Here is an 18,141-nt window from a genome sequence, read left to right on the forward strand (position 1 = left end):
CGATGAGGGGAGGAGCTGTGGGGACAAGAGTTGCACCTCCTGTGGGTACAGGGGAAGGTTCTGGGGGTGCGATAGATGGGGAGGGATGAGTGCATGAGGGAATCGCAGAGGCAGTGATCCCTGCGGAAGGCCGAGAGGGGAAAAGAAGGAAAAATCCCAAAGTCAATTACTTTTCAATGACTTCTGTGAAAATGCAATTTCCAATAGTCTGGCAATCATTATTCAGGTCTTTAAAAAAAAACGAGAGAATTAAATATAATTGTCCATTGCCATCTTCTACTAGAATTCCTACTCTTCTGGTTTCTAACCAGTTCATTTCTATCCAGCTTGTTGCAAAAGACCTTACGATCCATAATGCTAATAAATTCGCCATTTTAATCCTATATTTTGCATATCTGAAGTGACGATCCTGATTATTACTGATGGTTTCCTGATGGTTTCCTTTTCCAGTGCTGGGTAGTTGACCGAACGTACTCAGAAGAAATTGCTAATTTGCAGATCATATTCTTGTAATATCAAACTCCAGATTAACAATCTTCTGTTTTTATTCTTCATTTAATTCAAAACCACCAGATGATTGTGGTCAGTGAATATAAAAATTGGTTCATGAGAGGTACCAAGATACACATCAAAATTCTGCAGAGCAAATATGATAGCTAACAGTTCTTTTTCAATAGTGGAATAGTTCTTTTGATGAACATTGAATTCTTTTGAAAAGTAGGTAACTGGATGGTCAATTTCATTAAGTTTTTGCAATAAAACTGCACCTGCTGCTCCTTCACTTGCATCCACTGCTACAGAAAATGGTCTGTCAAAATCAGGAGATTTTAACACAGGGAAATGGCATAGCTTCTCCTTTACATTTTCTAAAGCTGCCTGACCGTCTTTAGTCCACACAAATTTCTACCCTTTCTTCAAAAGATTGGTTAAAGGAAGAGCAACCTCAGCAAAATTTCTGCAAAATTTCCTGCCATTCCTAAAAAACCTTTTCATTGCTTTCTTGCCATTGGGAACAGGAAACTTATAAATTGCATTCACCTTAGGTCCAACTTTGCCATGACCAACTACATAACCCAAGTATGTTACCATGGCATTTGCAAATTGACTCTTTGCTAAATTAACAGTTAAGTTTGCTTTGGATAATCTGGCAAACAATTTGTCCAATTGCCTTAGATGTTCTTCCCATAGTCACTTTTTGTGACTAAGTCATCAATATAAGCATCTGTATGTGTTCACTGTTGGATAACCGAATTAATCATCCTCTGGAATGTTACAGGAACATTTTTTTTTTTGCCACAAGGTAACACATTGTACTCGTATAAACTCACATTGAGTTACAAAAGCTGAAATATTCTTTCCTCTCTCAGTTAAAGGCGCACATCAGTATCCCTTCAACAAATCCAACTTAGTAAGGAATTTAGCTTTGCCAATTTTAACAATACAGTCATCTATTCTCAGAATAGGATAAGGATCTGTTTTAGTTACTGAATTAACCTTCCTGTAATCTGTACAAAACCTAACAGTTCCATCTGGTTTTGGTACCAGAATACAAGAACTCCAATCTGAGTTTGAAGGTTTAATAATGTCATTCCTCAACATATATTCCACCTCCTGATCCATGAGTTTACTATTCTGAATGTTTATTCTGTATGGGTGCTGTTTTATGGGATTTGCCTCTCCTACATCTACATCATGGTAAATTACTGATGTCCTTTTTGGAGCATCAGGGAACACATTTGTGTATTTCAAAATAATTCTTTCAACTGCATCCACTCTTGTAACTTAAGACGGCCTAACTTTTCTTCCAAATTTTCCAAAATTGCTGGGTTAGACAGGTGCACAGGAACCATGGTTTCTTTAAGGTTACCCCCACAAGATTCTGTTTCCATAATCTGATGATCCACCACTTCCTCCACTCTGTCAACAGCCAACACCTCTAATACAGATTGTTCTCCACGACCCTTATTCTCATAATAAGGTTTCAACAACAATTCACCCTCCAAGTCATATCCACGAGCCATTTCTTTAGTCTCCTGTTCAGTTACTGTTTTCTCCCTTAAGCAAACAAGATCTGCATCTATTTTCTGTTGCTCAATTAACTCTTTCCTTGACAAAGAGAAATCCTCACTCTCACATTGACCTTACACTTTCAAGAGTACTTCAGAAGTACTGGGCAAATCTCTATTTACTGGATCTTCTTCAACTGTCATCATTTCCTTAGTCACAGATCTAGTTACTGCACATGCAGGATATATCTCACCATCCTCTCTAACCACATCCTTACTAGGCCAAGTTGTTAAGCTTAAAACTGACCCAACTTTATTCTCTGCCAAATCATTCCCCAACAAAAACAAGAAACCCTGCATGGGTAACTTTGAAATTACTCCTTCTACAACAGGTCCTTTGACTAATTCTGAATTCAGCACAACCTTGTGAAGCGATATTGACTCTACCTCACCTCCAACACCTTTAATCAAGGTTGTCTCCCCTGTGTCAGTCCTTTGATCCACAGTTAAAACATTTTCTAACAAGAATGATTGAGCAGCACCAGTATCTCTAAGAATTTTAACTGGAACCTGGGGTTCTCCCCCATCAAAAGGAGACACTAGATTTACTTCTCTACCAGCCAAAAAACCCTCCCCAAGAGTTACAGCCTCAGTTCGCATACTTATTTCTATCTCCATTCTTTACTTCTCTAATTGAAACTGTCTCTTTCAGTTACCTGTAACTCATATTTCCTTTGTTTTTCTGCCTCTTCGCTTTCCTTTTCAGCGTTGTCCGCCTCATATTGTTGTCTCTGCAACTCAAAATTACATTTCTCCCTTTCTTATTGCATCCTCAATTTCTCCAATTCCAACTGCAATTCAAAAGATCTATTCTCTGGAAAATTTTCTAAGTCTTCATCAAACAAATTTTCCTTCACTTATATAATATTTCCCTATAATCCTCTGTATTTGTACTTTTCTCATCCAATCCTTAACTTCAGTCATTTTCAGTGCCTTAGAAATAGCCATCAGTTTCTCTTTTCTCATGCTCTGCAGCTCTGCAGGTGATGGCTGTAACAAAAATACATCGACTTCCATTTCTGCTGCTTTTCCAGGCACCAGCTTTAAGTTAGCTTGCAAAAATAAAGCTTGCAAAAAAATCCCAATAAACTAATAAATCATCAAATTGCAATATTCAAATCCAAAATGACGAGCCCCCATAAAATGTTACGGAGTCCAGAGGACCCCAAAAACCAGCTGCAATAGATATGCACCACAACACAGGGTTACTTAAACAAAAGTAGTTTTTAATTATATTTGAACAAGAAAACAGACTTAAACTTTAACATTACTTAACTAAGCTACCTAGCTACTCGATTCCCCCCTCTAACACTAAGCGCAGGTGTGTGTGTAATGTAAATTTAAGATTAGAAAAGTTCTTTGGATCACAGTCCAATCTCACTGGTTGCAGACAATTCTTGTTCTCTGCACAGAAGTTAACATTAACAAAGTTCACCAATCCTTGGTGCCTAACAGGCAAATGATTATCACTCAGGAGGGTTCTTGCTGATTTTCAGAGAGAGATTCCTTTTCCAGGACATCCACAACTGATTGCTTCTCAATCAGTCTTGCTGAACCCTTTTAGGGTCCTCTAGATTATCCTCTTTCTTTCTGGTCACCTTTCACACCACCAATCTTCTCCTACGACCAGGCAGCCTTCCAAAGTTTGCCAGCTTATCCTTCTGGATCTGATTTCTGTCTCCTCTCTCTCTGTTTCTCACCCTCCCTCTCTGAGAGCAAAACTGTTCTCTCCTCTCTGCAAAGATCACATACTCTCCCAGTCAAGCTGCTGTCGATACTTTGTTGCCTCCTGCAAAAAGCACTCTGCAAAAGTCCTGCAAATATTCTGCGTTTTGAAATGTGTGTATGTGAAAGCTGCTCTAACAATTCCTCCGAAACCACCTCTAAATACTCTGTCACAATATTCACACATATTGGCAGGAATAAGGGGCAATCCTCAGGTTTTTAGATTTTTCAATGATATAGCAGTAAGCAATTCTTCGTAAAACACATGTGCAGTGAACTGGGTTTCACCGGTAGTGTTTGGTGCTGATGGTGGGCTCCGGTCCCATCTGCTCACATATAATCCTGGTTTGTAGCCTAAACCCAGAACCCTTCCGAAGACTACTGTGAGACCCTACCCATAGTTATAAGCTAATAAAAGCGTTTGTTCACCCTCCAGTCATGAAAGCTTTTATTCTCACTACAATTTTATTAGCTTATTCCCTTAACGATAGAAGCGCTGCTCAAGCCAGGCATGCTGCTGATGGACCCTCTCTCCCCCGACCAGCTGAGGAGTTCACCTACTGGCTAGACTGCTTCCAGGCCTACCTGAATGAGACTAGAGACATCTTCCACACTGTTGAACTCAGAGGTCAGCACTCATTTCAAAGGTAGGAACGAAAGGGTATGCAGACATCAGGGATTGCACTACATATGATGCTGCTATCGAGGCGTTGAAGGCTCAGTACCTGAAGTCACAAAACAAGGCCCTAGTGAGGGACCATCTCACTCTACGTCACCAACAGCCAGGAGAGACCATCGATGACTACTTGCTAGATCTGTAAAAGTGCAGGTATGAAGCAGCTACGGGCCACTCTGGACAAGGTACATGAAGAGGCAACTACTTGAGTCGGGTAAGAAGGACCTGGCTAGCCATGTGGAACTGGCCAAATTGTTGGAACGGGCCAAGCTCGAGAACAACGACCTCAAAGCTAGCGAGCTCACTCAACCAGGTGACCCCTTCCAAGGACTGGCTGCTCCCGCTACCCCAGCCCTAATGGCTGCTGCTTCCCGTACAAGGGAGTGCTTTTTCTGCGGCAAGAACTATTATCCCTGATCTCATTGTCTGGCTAAAGACTCAGTATGTTCCAGCTGAGGCAAGGGCACTGGGCGAGGGTTTGTCATGTGAGGGGAAGCCCGGGAAAGTCCACAGTTCCCGGATCCATTTACACTCCCAAGCTGTCTGCCCCAAATTCACCTGAACCCACTTGCTGTGCAACATGCCAATGGAGGGTGTCGGCGAGGAAACAGCACAAAGAGGCTTGGCAGCCATGTTGCCATGACCCAAATTCAAACTTGGCGTCAGTATCGCCAGAGGAGGAAGGAGGGACGCCATCTTGCTGCTGTACAAGGTCGACGCCATCTTGCTGCTGTACAAGGTCGACGCCATCTTACCCATGCAGGACAACCCAGGATGGTGGGAGCCACTTGACTGAGGACTATGGAGTCTCCAGCATCCTAACCTCGATGCTTCTAGATCAGGACAGGATGTACAGCACAGAAGACCGAGATTTCATAAAGCCTGAGACAACATTTGCTTGATGAAGATATCATCGAACCTAGCTCCAACCTGTGGAGAGTGCTAGTGAGAAAAGCGCAAACAATTCGAGGCTATTAATTGACTATAGCCAAACTATTAATCAGTATACACCCCTGGACGCATACCCCCTCACTTGAACTTTGGATATGATGAATGATATTGACCATCGACCTTAAAGCAGCTTTATCACTCGTTGCCAATCCATTTTGAGGACCGTCAGTATATGACATTTAAGGCTAACGGTCGTCTCTATCAATTCCAGAGTGTCCCTTTCAGTATCACTAATGGGGTTTCTATCTTCCAGAGGCAGATAGACAGAATGGTGGATGAGTATGGGTTGAAGGCTACCTTCCCCTATCTCGATAATGTCACCATCTGTGACCATAACTTGGAAGACCACGACACCAACCTCCAGAGTTTTTTTCCACATGGCAAAACCCCTGAACCTCACTTATAACTCTGACAAGTGCATGTTCAGGACTAAACATCTGGCTATCCTTGGCTACGTGGTGGAGAATGACATCATTGGTCCTGATCCTGATAGGATGTGTTCCCTGTTAGAGTTCCCCGTTCCTAGGATTACAAAGGCTTTGAGGAGATGCCTGGGGTTTTTCTCAGTTGATCCCTCATTATGTTGATAAGGTTCGCCTTCTCTTAAAAGCCACTAATTTCGCCCTCTCAGCTGAAGCCCAAATGACTTTTAACTACCTCCAGAATCACATAGCAAAATCCGCCACGCATGCGGTGGATGAGAATGTACCTTTCCAAGTAGAAATGGATGCTTTGGATATAGCCCTGGCAACTACCCTCAACCAGGCGGGCAGGCCAGTTGCATTTTTTCCCCCTTGGACATTACAAGACCTTGAGCTCCAGAACCCATTTGTGGAAAAGGAGTCTCAAGCCATTGTAGAAGTTGTGAGGCACTGGAGATGCTACCTGGCTGGTAAGAAATTTATGCTCCTCACCGAGCAGCGCCCTGTCGCATTCATGTTTAATAATGTCAAGAGGGGGAAAATCAAAAATGACAAAATTGGTAGGTGAAGGATCGAGCTCTCCACCCACAATTATGACATTGCCTATCAGCCAGGAACCCTTAATGACCCTCCAGATGCCTTATCCAGAAGAAGCTGTGCCTCTGCACACACCGGCCAACTGCGGTCTCTGCATAATGAGCTCTGCCATCCAGGGGTTACCCACATGGCTCATTTTGTCAAGGTGCACAATCTGCCATCAGTGAAGTCATCAGGGAAATGACCAGGTCTTGCCAGGTCTGCTCGGAGTTCAAGCCGCACTTCACTGCCCCTTAAAGGCGCACATGATCAAGGTATCCAGGCCCTTCGAACAGCTCAGTATCGATTTTAAGGGACCTCTCCCCTCCACGAATGGGAACACCTTCTTCCTCTCAGTCATTGTTGAGTACTCCTACTTCCCGTTCGCTATTCCATGTCCAGACATGTCCACTTCATTAGTCATAAAGGCCCTAGACTCCATTTTTTCCTTGTTTGGGTATCTAGCTATATTCATAGCGACCAGGGCTCATCCTTTATGAGTGAAGAACTGCATCAGTACCTGCTGGCAAGGGGAATCACATCCAGCAGGACTACTAGCTACAACCCCCGGGGGAATGGGCATGTTGAATAGGAGAACGCCATGTTCTGCAAGGCTGTCAAACTGGCCCTGAAGTCAAAAGGCCTTCCAGACTCACACTGGCGGGAAGTCCTTCCTACGGCACGCATTCCATCCGGTCACTACTATGTACTACGACTAACACTACTCCTCATGAGCTCCTATTCAATTTCAAAAGAAGGTCGGCATCGGGAACTACACTCCTGTCCTCACTTACCACCCCTGGTCCAGTTCTTCTCAGGAAGCACGTGAGGAGAAGCAAGACCTACCCCCTAGTGGAAAGGGTGAAACTGCTCCATGCCAAATCCCACGTACACCTATGTGGAGTACCCAGATGGCAAAGAGAACACCGTCTCTATGAGGTACCTGGCACCGCCAGAACAGAGGTTCCGTTGCCTCAAGTGCCCTGCGAGCAACGGAGCTCATTCTCAGCACCCCCAGTCAGCCTCAGGGGATCTGGTTCAGGAGGAAAGTATAGCCCCCTCCTCTGTTGAGCTGGAAACCCAGCCTGCCTCTCCTCCCTCTCAAGGGGACCAGGAGACACAAGGAGTCCAAGGCCCCCTAGAGCTAAGGCTCACCACCAGGATCTCTAGACACCCGTACTGCTTATATCTGTAAGTTTATAAATAACTGTTTACTTTATTGACTATTTTTCTGAATCCATGTTCTCCGTCTTCATTCACAGACCCTAAATTCTGCAGGAAGGGATGAATACAGTGAACTGGGATTCACTGGTAGTGTGTGGTGATGATGGCTGGCTCCACCCCCATCTGCTCATATAATCCTGGTTTCCCACCTCAATTTTAAATACCTCTATCAAGTCCCCTTGCAGTTGTCTACGTTCCAATGAATAAAGTCCCAGTCTCCTTCATCTCTCCCTGTAATCCAGATGCTGTAAGCCAGGAAACATCCTTGTTAACCTTCTCTGCACCCTCTCCACCTTACCTATATCCTTTCTATAATTTAGAGACCAGAATGGAGCACAGTACTCCAAACCAGGCCTCACCAATGCCTTAAACAGCTGCAGCATCACCTCCCAGCTCCTATACTCTATACTATGATTTATGAAGGCCAACATACCATATGCCTTCTTAACCACCCTGTCTGCATGGGAATCCACCTTCAGTGAACTCTGTCCCTTTGCTCCTCTGCGTACTTCAATGCCCTCCCCTTAACTGTATATGTCCTATTCTGGCTATTTTTACCAAAATGAAACTCCTCACACTTGTCTACATTCAATTTCATCTGCCATCTTTCAGCCCACTCTTCCAAACAAACTAAATCCTTCTGTAATCCAAGAAAATCTACCTCACTATCCATCACTCCCCCTATTTTCATATCATCCACATATTTGCTCACCCAGTTAACCACACCCTCCTCTAAATCATTCATATAAATGATAAACAAGGGAAGCAGCACTGATCCCTGAGGCACCCCGCTTGTCACAGACTTCCAGCCTGACAGGCAGTTGTCCACCATGACTCTCTGATGTTTATGTCCCAGCCACCTCTGAACCCATGTCACAATCTCTCTAGTGACTGAACCTTTCTTATTAACCTTCCATGTGGAACCATATCAAAAACCTTACTAAAATCCAAATAGATCACATCCACTGCTCTACCTTCATCCACCTTTTTTGTCACTTCCTCAAAAAACTCAACAAGATTCGTCAAACATGACTTTTCTTTTACAAACCCATGCTGGGTGCCCCTAATCAATCCCTGCCTATCCAGATATAGGTATATACTATCGCGAAGAATACCCTCCATAAACTTCCCCACCACCAAAGTCAACCTTAATGGCCGATAATAAGCCAAGTTTCTAGATAAACTCCAGAGTTATTTCTTCCATTGAAGCAGATCTAATTTAAACTTTATGGAAGTGTGGATCTCTCACACATGTTCTTAATATAGTGGCAATTCCAGAGCTGCATAATGAAGTTTCTAGGAACCAAGAAACAGGTTTGATAATAGACTACATAAACCACATAATTATGACTAGGGCTTTAACCCAAGATTAATGCCTTCATTAAACAAAAGTCTTAAATTGTTGGACTGGCAGTAGAACATTGGGTTGAGAACCACTTCCTGGCAAGTGTCAAGGTATATAAATCTGCAACCACTACTGCTGTCCGCACCTGTTTTTACTGGACTAAAGGACGTGAAAGAGAAGTACTTCTCCAGTTAAATGAGAAGATGGGAAATGTTGGATCAATTAGTGTGAACTATATCCCCAATGGCACCAATTTGTGGTTGAATCATTGCATGGTTTTGTGGTCTGGTATCAACCTGTGCCTTGGACCCTGGAAGGACCTCTGTGATTCTCCTGGAAAATTTCCAAGAAATTGAGAGCATAGAGTCGAGGATCTCAAAGATGACAATGCTGTTTAACTGGCCAAGGGGTAAGAGGGCTCTTTTGAAACACAAGCCTATTTAAGCAGTCCTTGTTCAAAGTTCATTTCAGCTCTTATTCCATTGCCCATTTCCAACCAACAAAAAAATTCAAATCTACAAATGAGATCCCCCAAGAAAGATTCCATACCAGCATAAAAAAAACATCGACAATACCAGATCCTATCTACAAATAGCAGGATCCAAATAAAGAGATGATATAAATAATTAAACATGATTTTATAAAATTGTTGCATCATGTTTTTCGTCTTTTTGTTATAAAATCATGCAAAAGAGGGGGGTTGGGGATGGAAGGGAAGTGATGCACCAGTTTTGTGAATCTATTAGAAAGTGTAATTGTGTCCAGTTTCAAAAATCACAAAAAAATTGGGAGAATGGAAACCATCTCAGTCTCCCCCCTCTCTCCCCCCACCCCCACAAAAAACAGGCCTCCTCCATAGCCATGGCTGAGGTGAGGAGAACCCTCTCAAAGGTGAACCCACGCAAGGCAGTGGGACCAGATGACCTACATGGCCGGGTACTGAATGACTGTACAAACCAACTGATTGAGGTCCTTGTGGATATCTTTAACATGTATTTGCGGCAGTCCAACATTCCCTCAGGTTCAAGACCTACACTATTACCCCAGTATGAAAGAAGGTGACAGTAACAGACTGCCACCCAGAGCCTCTAACCTCCACTATAAGGAAATGCTTTGAGCATCTAATGATAGAATGTGTCAGAGCACGCACGCCAGAGACACTTGACCCATTTCAATTTGCCTGCAGATGGAACCATTCCACTGACAATGTTATAGTCTTTTCCCTCCACTCCAACATGACTCACCTAGAGAATAATGGTTCATATGCAAGGATTATTGCTGTTCATCCACCTCAGCTCTGGATTTAATACAATCATACTCCAAGAGGCGGGTGGAGAAGCTGTCCTCGCTGGGACTCAACACCCTCTCTGTAACTAGAGTTTGGACTTCCTAACAGGAAGACCAGTCTGTCCAGGTTGGAAGCAGAACATCAAGCACATCACACTGAGCACCAGCACACCTCAAGGCTATGTGCTCAGCACACTCCTGTTCACGCTATCAACCCACATCAGATCCAGCACTAATACTCATTAAGCTTGTAAATGACACAAAGGTAGTTGAACCCATCAACATCAATGATGAGTTGCACTACCATGAAGAGGTGGAAAATCTCATGAAATGATGCGAGAACAACAACCCGAGTTTCAAGGTGGACAAGACAAAGGAGATGACTGTGGATTCAGGAAACCAGGGACAAGAACTCTCCATGATGGTGTATAGTAGAGAGTTCCTTAGAGTCTACATAAGAAGTGAACTATTCTGGTCACACATCTCCTTGTCAGGAAGGTGCAACAACAACTGCAATTTCTTAGAAGGCTGAGGCGGGCAAAGGTACTGGTCACCATTCTGGCAACTTTCTACAGGAGATCTCTCAACAGCGACTTGGCACACAATGTGGTACATTTGTGGTAGAGCATTGGATCGGAGGTCATAGGAACATAGGAACATAGGAAGTAGGAACAGGAGTAGGCCAAAAATGGCCCATCGAGCCTGCTCCACCATTCAATAAGATCATGGCTGATCTAATTTATGACCTAACTCCACCTACCTGCCTTCTCCCCATATCCCATAATTCCTCTATCATGTAAAAATCTATCTAACCAAATTTTAAATATGTTTAATGAAGCAGCCTCAACCACTTCCCTGGTTAGAGGATTCCAAACATTCACTACTCTCTGGGAAAAAACTATTTTTCCTCATCTCTGTCCTAAATCTACTCCCCCGAATCTTGAGACTGTGTCCTCTCGTTTTAGTTTCTCCGGCCAGCTTAAAAAAACCTTCCTACATCTATCCTATCCATACCCTTCATAATCCTATATGTTTCTATAAGATCTCCTCTCATTCTTCTGAACTCGAGTGAATACAATCCTAGATGATTTAATTTTTCATCATAAGTCAACCCCTTCATCCCAGGGATCAACCTAGTAAACCTCCTCTGGACCGTCTCCAAAGCCAGTATATCCTTCCTCAAATATGGAGACAGTACTCCAGGTGTGGTCTCACCAGTACCTTATACAGTTGCAACATTACCTCCCTACTCCTGAATTCAATTCCTCTAGCGATGAAGGCCAACATTCCATTTGCCTTCTTAATAACCTGCTGCACCTGCAACCTAACTTTTTGCGATTCATGCACAAACACTCCCAAGTCCCTCTGCACAACAGCATGCTGTAGTTTTTCACCCTTTAAATAATATTCTCAGCTCTTTTATTTTTCTTGCCAAAGTGGATATCCTCACACTAACTAACATTGTACTCCATCTGCCAGACCTTTGCCCACTCATCCAGCTTAACTATATCTCTCTGCAGACTCTCCACATCCTCATTACAATTTGCTCTTCCACTCAATTTGGTGTCATCCACAAACTTGGCTACACCACATTTTGTCTCCTCCTCCAAGTCATCAATGTAAACGATGAACAGTTGTGGTCCTAGCACCAGCCCCACCCCTGTGGCACCCCACTTAGCACTCTCTGCCAACCTGAAAAACTCCCACTTATCCCGACTCTCTGCCTCCTGTCAGACAACCAATTTTCAATCCATGCCAATATACTTCCCTGGACTCCACTTTCCTGTAACTTACTGATAAGTCTCTTGTGCGGCACCTTATCAAATGCCTTCTGGAAATCCAAATATACAACATCAACCTGTTCCCCTCTATCCACCGCACCCATTATATCCTCAAAGAATCCTAACAAGTTTGTCAAACAAGATCTTCCCTTTCTAAAACCATGCTGCATCTGCCTGATTGAACCTTTTCGTTTCAAAGTTTCACTATTTCATCTTTAATGACGGCTTCAAGCATTTTTCCAAAAGGACCTGTCAATCCACAGGACCATAAAAGCAACAGAGAGGATCATTGGGGTCTTCCTCCCCGCCATCAATGTGATTTATTGGGATCGTTGTTTAAAGAGGGTTCGTAAACTCCTACCATCCTGCACACAGCATCTTCCAGTTTCTCCCATCGGGGAGAAAAACGCAGAGTATTAGAGCCAAAACCACAAGTTTGAGGAACAACTTCTTCCCACTGACAGGGAGACTACAGAATGACTGATGATCTGCTAAAACAACTCTCCAAGACTCCACTATTTATTAATAATATTTATTTTAAATATACATGTATATTTACTGTTCTTGTCTGTATATGCATTTGTACTGACTTGTACTGCAGACCAAAGAATGCTGTTTAGTTGGGTTATACTGATACAATTGGATGATAAATTAACTTGAACCAGAGTTTTAGGTCAGATACAAAAACTGGTGGAAAGGCACATCCAATGTGCAGAGAGATTATGAGGAAAGACATGGAGTGAATGGGGTATAAATGCAATCAGTTGGATGGGTTAATAAGTGTTTAATTATATGAGAAATACAGTAAAACCCCTGTTATGCGGAATTTAAGCAATTGGGCAGCCTCAAGCAACTGACAAAAAGTCATGGAAAATAAACAGGTTAAAAAAATACTGGTTTAAAACGGGCACCTGTCACCTGTCACGTAACACACAGTCTCAAGCAACTGAAAAATTCACTGATCCGGCATCTAACAATCCCCATAGGTGCCAGATGACAGGGGTTTTACTGTATTTGGAAGAAGAGTGATGAACTTAAAGCACAGATCAATACATAGAATTACAGAGTTTTGGCAGTTGTAAGGTAAAGAACGACTGCTTGATGTTCCAGGATTTAGAGGTTTCAAAAAGGGTAGGATGAGAAGCAAGGAGGATGTGGAGTTGCTTTGAAATCAGGCTTAGTATCACAGCTGGCAGAAAGCGAAGGTGTCATGGAGGAAGTCAGTGTGGGTACTCTTTTTAAAAAGTACAGTACTCTCTGATTATCTGAAATGGTCAGGACTGGGCCTATTTCGAATAAACATTTTTTCTGTTAACTGGTCATTTTAATAAAAGAAGCCCAGTAGCAATAGCAAATCACTTGTAACAGTATTTAAACAACAACAAACAAGGGAAGGCTTTTGAAGCATAAAAATATTTTTAATTCTCACCAAAAAAAAAATGCTGGCCACAACCGACACACCCACACCTCCCCACCAAGGCCCCGCTTGTGCTGGGAGCCCGATGTCCACCACTGTCAGGAGCTCGACGTCCACTGCTTTTGGTGCCAGGAGTCCAAGGTCCCCGGTTACTTCAGCTCCGAAATAAATTTCGGAAAATGAGGATTCCTGATTTGTTTTGGATATCCTCATTTATCCAAAATTTAATTGAAAATTTTGCAGAATCCAATTTTGGATAATAAGAGTTGTACTGTATATGAAAGACCCCAAATAGCCACCGAGTCACTGAAGAGAAGAAAAGGAGGCGGATTTTGGAACAATGCAAAAATAACAGGATTGCTGTCATCCGAGAGTTCAACTTCCCATATATCAACTGGCACCTCCTTCGTGAAAAGGTTGAAGTGAAGCAGAATTTGTTAGAAGTGTCCAAGGAGACTTCCTGACACAGTTTGTGGACAGAACAACTAGAGGAGAGGCCACAGTAGATCTAGTACTGGGCAATAATCTTGATCAGGTGAAAAACCTCTTGGTAGGTGAACATTTCAAACATAGTAACCATTGTTATGAACTGTGCATTATGAGAGCAACAATAGATAATGAACTACATAGTGTTTAATTTTAAACCACTAATTTTATTTCTTACTCTGAAGCTATAGTCTTAACTCTTAAATTATCCGTAGCACTAAACCTATCCCCAGCTATGCACAGGTGTCTGGGTGCGTGTGATGTACCCAAACCATTACAATCCAGGCCAAAATCTAGAAAGTTACTTCAAAGTTCAGTCTTTCAAATCCAGTGTTGAAACATAGGCCTTTGAAAATTGATACCCAGAGTTAATGTTGAACTGATGGGAAGACTAGAGTTGTGGCTGCTACAGTTCTTCTTGCATTGCCTTTGTCCATCCACACGAGCTGTGGTCATAATACTCCTGCTCTTTTGCAGGCAAGATTTGATCTGGGGGGCCTCCACGCAAATTCCAAGACCCTGACACCGGTCTCACCAAGCAATTTCACTGCTGGTCACACTTAAAATGAAGCTGTCTCTCCAAATGACCTCCACTGTTAGTCAAAATCAAAATGATGCACTTTGCTTTCCCAAGAGACCCTCCTGGCACAGGTCAATCCACTGAAAAGGCCCACTCATTCACAGAGCAGGGTTTGCTCTGAATTCCACAAAAATGGCTGGTCACAAGAGCTGCTTCAAACAGCTACTTCCTCTCCAGCGTCAGAATGTTTCTTCCTTTGTAAAAATCACAGTGTGGAATTTTCTGGAACAGACAGTGACAAACCTTCCCTCAGTTCTTCCAATGTATTGAATTATTGTTGGGCTATGACTTGTGTTGTGCTTGAGTGAAATGTTAAATGTTAACTGTGACTATTCAGTCCCTCCAGTCTATACTATCCCTGGCAGTAACAACCCTATTTTACTAAAACAGGTGCTCATAATACCACAATGCCATGACCTTCAGCATAGCAGGATAGGTTCCAATGAAATGGGAAAGTGTTTAAGTGCAGAAGCACAATTATGATGGTATTGCATGGGAACCTGGGAACATTAATTGGAAACAGTTGTTCTTGGGGAAATGAACAACAGAAATATGAAGGGTGTTTTGGGACCAATTGGATAGGTTTGTCTCACTGAGATAGCATATTATGTGTGGCCTTCATTAGTCAGGGGATTGAGTTCAAGGGCCATGAGGTAAAGTTACAGCTCTATAAAACTCTAGTTAGACCACACTTGGAGTATTGTGTATATTCTGGTTGCCTTACTTAGGAAGGATATGGAAGCTTTAGAAAGTGTGCTGAAGACATTTATCAGGCTGCTGCCTGGATTGAAGAGTGTCTTATGAGGAAAGCAAGTTAGTAATTTTCTTTAGTAGTTGTTGCTGCTCATTACACGCGGTTCATAACAACAGATACTATCTTTGAAATGTTCACCTACCACAGAATGACCAGTGACTTAATAAAGGTATACAAGTACTCCCTGACTTGCGACCTATGTGATTTATGTCCATCTGCAAATACCACTGAATTAAAAAAATATTTATATAATATATGAAAAATTATAACGTTTATGCAGTTTATGTTGTATTTGACAAACTATAACAGGAATATGTAAGAGCTAAAATCTGCATACTTATTTTGGTAAACGACGTGGGTTTGGCCATCTTGATTACTATGTGCATGCACGAGTGTTCAGTTGGTGCATGGATGGTGGGTTCGTGTATTGGAGTTTGGTTGGCGCATTTGCAAGAGTTAAGGGCACAAATTTATTTTTGTCAGGGCGATTAATTCTCGCATATGTGCCAACCAAGCACCAATTCGTGAACCCGCTGCGCATGTGCTAACTGAAGACTCGCGCATGCGCACAGGAATCAAGATGGCCGTGCCAAGCTTATGTACCCCAGGACGCTGACTAACAAAGTAAGTATGCACATTCGCTCTTATGTGCCCTGCATCCCTTTGTGAAATACAACATTTGATTAAAAAGTTTGTTTGAAGACTTTGGTACTCCACGCGCGCAGGCAAAATTCTGACTTGCATACCTTTTGAGATTCGACCAATCCTTTGGTCCAAATTATGGTCGTAAGTTGGGGAGTACTTTTATAAGATTATGAGGCATCGATAGAGTGGACTTCCAGCATCTTTTTTCCTAACGTGACAATACTAGATGGCATCCATTTAAAGTAAGTGGAAGAGAGTTTAAGGAAGATATCAGAGCTAGGTATTGTTTTTTTTTAAAAACCCAGTGAGTGGTGGGTGTCTGGAATGCATTGCCAGGGATTATGAGGGAGCCTGGTATGAATGGAACATTTAAACATCTCTTTAATGGGTACATGTATGTAGGAAAAATGGAGGGTTATGGACTGTGAGGATGGGGGAGTTGGTTTATATAGATCAACCCAATATCATGGGCTGAAGGGCACTTGTACTGTGTTCTATCACAGTTTAGGAAAAGTGTCAAAACTTAGGGAGGACATGAAGAACATTAACCAAAATAATACCAAGGATGAAGGACGTGAGATTCAAGGAAAAATTGTTTAGTTTGGAGCGCAAAAGTCTGTCTTACCTTTTGACTTTGCTCCACTGAAGTATGGGTTATTTTGCCCTGTAACATGAAGAAAAATAAAAGTAAGACATTAAAATGAATATCCCATGCAAAAATTACCAAATTAAATTCCATCTTTCTTTGCCATACTGTAAATGCACAGGGATCCCCTTATCCATTTGCAAAAATTATTTTCAATTTCTGGAAGTGTCCTTCGAAGAGAGAGCATATTTTAAAAGCTTCCAGAATGGTTTCTACCACTATAATTTTGTGGACCGAAAGATGGACCTTTGAATATATTATCAATAGAGATAAAGGCACCTGACCCGCAACATTATCTATTCATTTCTACCCATTGAAACTGCCTGACCTGCTCCATTCATTCTTTGCTAAAGTGGGTTGAAAGACTCCATGAGTCTTTGTTTATATCTCTAGAGATCACCTGGAATGTGTGACATATGGCATAATGTTTGCAGACCTTTTCTTTGGGGGTTCTGCTGATGTTTTACTGATAAACCCTGAGTCCTCTCTCAATTTAATTTAGAGGAATGTTATCTCCCATGCTAAACTTGTTTCATTCAGCAATTCAGGGAAGCAATTTTTGTAAACTTGGAGAAAAAGGAAAAATAGATTGCAAGAAAAAAACAATAAAAAAAATAACTGTTCCGAACAATAAGGTACAGTGATGGAAGGTTCCACAGTAATTGCATCATTATATTTTGACCTAATTTGATGTTTAATTACTGTGGTTTTCCCATGAAGAGAACATTATTTTAAATAAAATTGGGGCAGACAATTGGTCTGATATATTGCAGAGCAAATGGAAGGTAAAATTGTGGGGGTTTTAAACCTCATCAGTAATCTGAGCAGCTGAGATTTAGGCCAAAATGTTAAGTAACATGGAGCTTGTCGAAAGACATGAGAAATGTTATCAGTTAGATCCCAGCAGTTGATGTCAAACTTGTAAATGGCTCTGTTCCAAGATGTATCACAGATTCAGTTGGAAATAGCACTTAAATAGAAAGGGAAGGGATTTTCTTTTATTACATAGTGATCGAAAGGAAGACTGCTCAGAGAGATTGACACAATTGCAGTGGTGCATTGGAAAATTCATTTTGGAAGTAAAGGAAGATATGAGGCTGTGGAAATGTGATAGAGATATATCTTGTCACACAAACTAGAAGCCAATATAGTCATGATGAGCTAAATACTGTCTGTTTGCACTGAGGTTTATTTTTAATTTTAGGTTCTTCTTGTCAAATGCAAAGCACCTCAAATACTCCAGTTGATCACCAACAAATACAGCAAGTTATTATTTTGGCATATAACAATCAGCAAAATCCTACAAAGCTGTTATTAAATATATTTGGTGATTTGTATTGATTAAGAAATGCTGCCCTTTCTACAGGGCATTGGGTAGTGCAAATATGCTCTGACATTTGAACTAATGATTTGGTATAGAGTGCTCACTTAAAGACAAAAGGAAGCCTGGCCCAACGAGATACCTTGCCAACTTGTCAACCACATTTTCTATGCAAATACTTACTGGTTCTCCTTTCTGTCCTTTAAGACCATATGTTCCCATTTTGCCTCGTTCTCCCT

The 18,141-nt window shown here is 42.0% G+C and overlaps 1 long non-coding RNA gene across 1 annotated transcript in view; it reads right to left on the reverse strand.

Annotated features, from left to right (window-relative positions):
* LOC138752810 (uncharacterized) overlaps positions 1-18,141 on the reverse strand; it is a 29,331-nt gene extending 11,190 nt beyond the window's left edge. The window contains exons 1-2 of the long non-coding RNA XR_011350961.1: positions 18,086-18,141; positions 16,561-16,599 (exon numbers count right to left, since the gene is read on the reverse strand). This is a non-coding gene — a long non-coding RNA (uncharacterized lncRNA). The remainder of the gene's footprint in view (positions 1-16,560; positions 16,600-18,085) is intronic.

This window comes from Narcine bancroftii, chromosome 2 (assembly GCF_036971445.1).
Source record: "Narcine bancroftii isolate sNarBan1 chromosome 2, sNarBan1.hap1, whole genome shotgun sequence".
Classification (NCBI taxonomy): Eukaryota; Metazoa; Chordata; class Chondrichthyes; order Torpediniformes; family Narcinidae; genus Narcine; species Narcine bancroftii.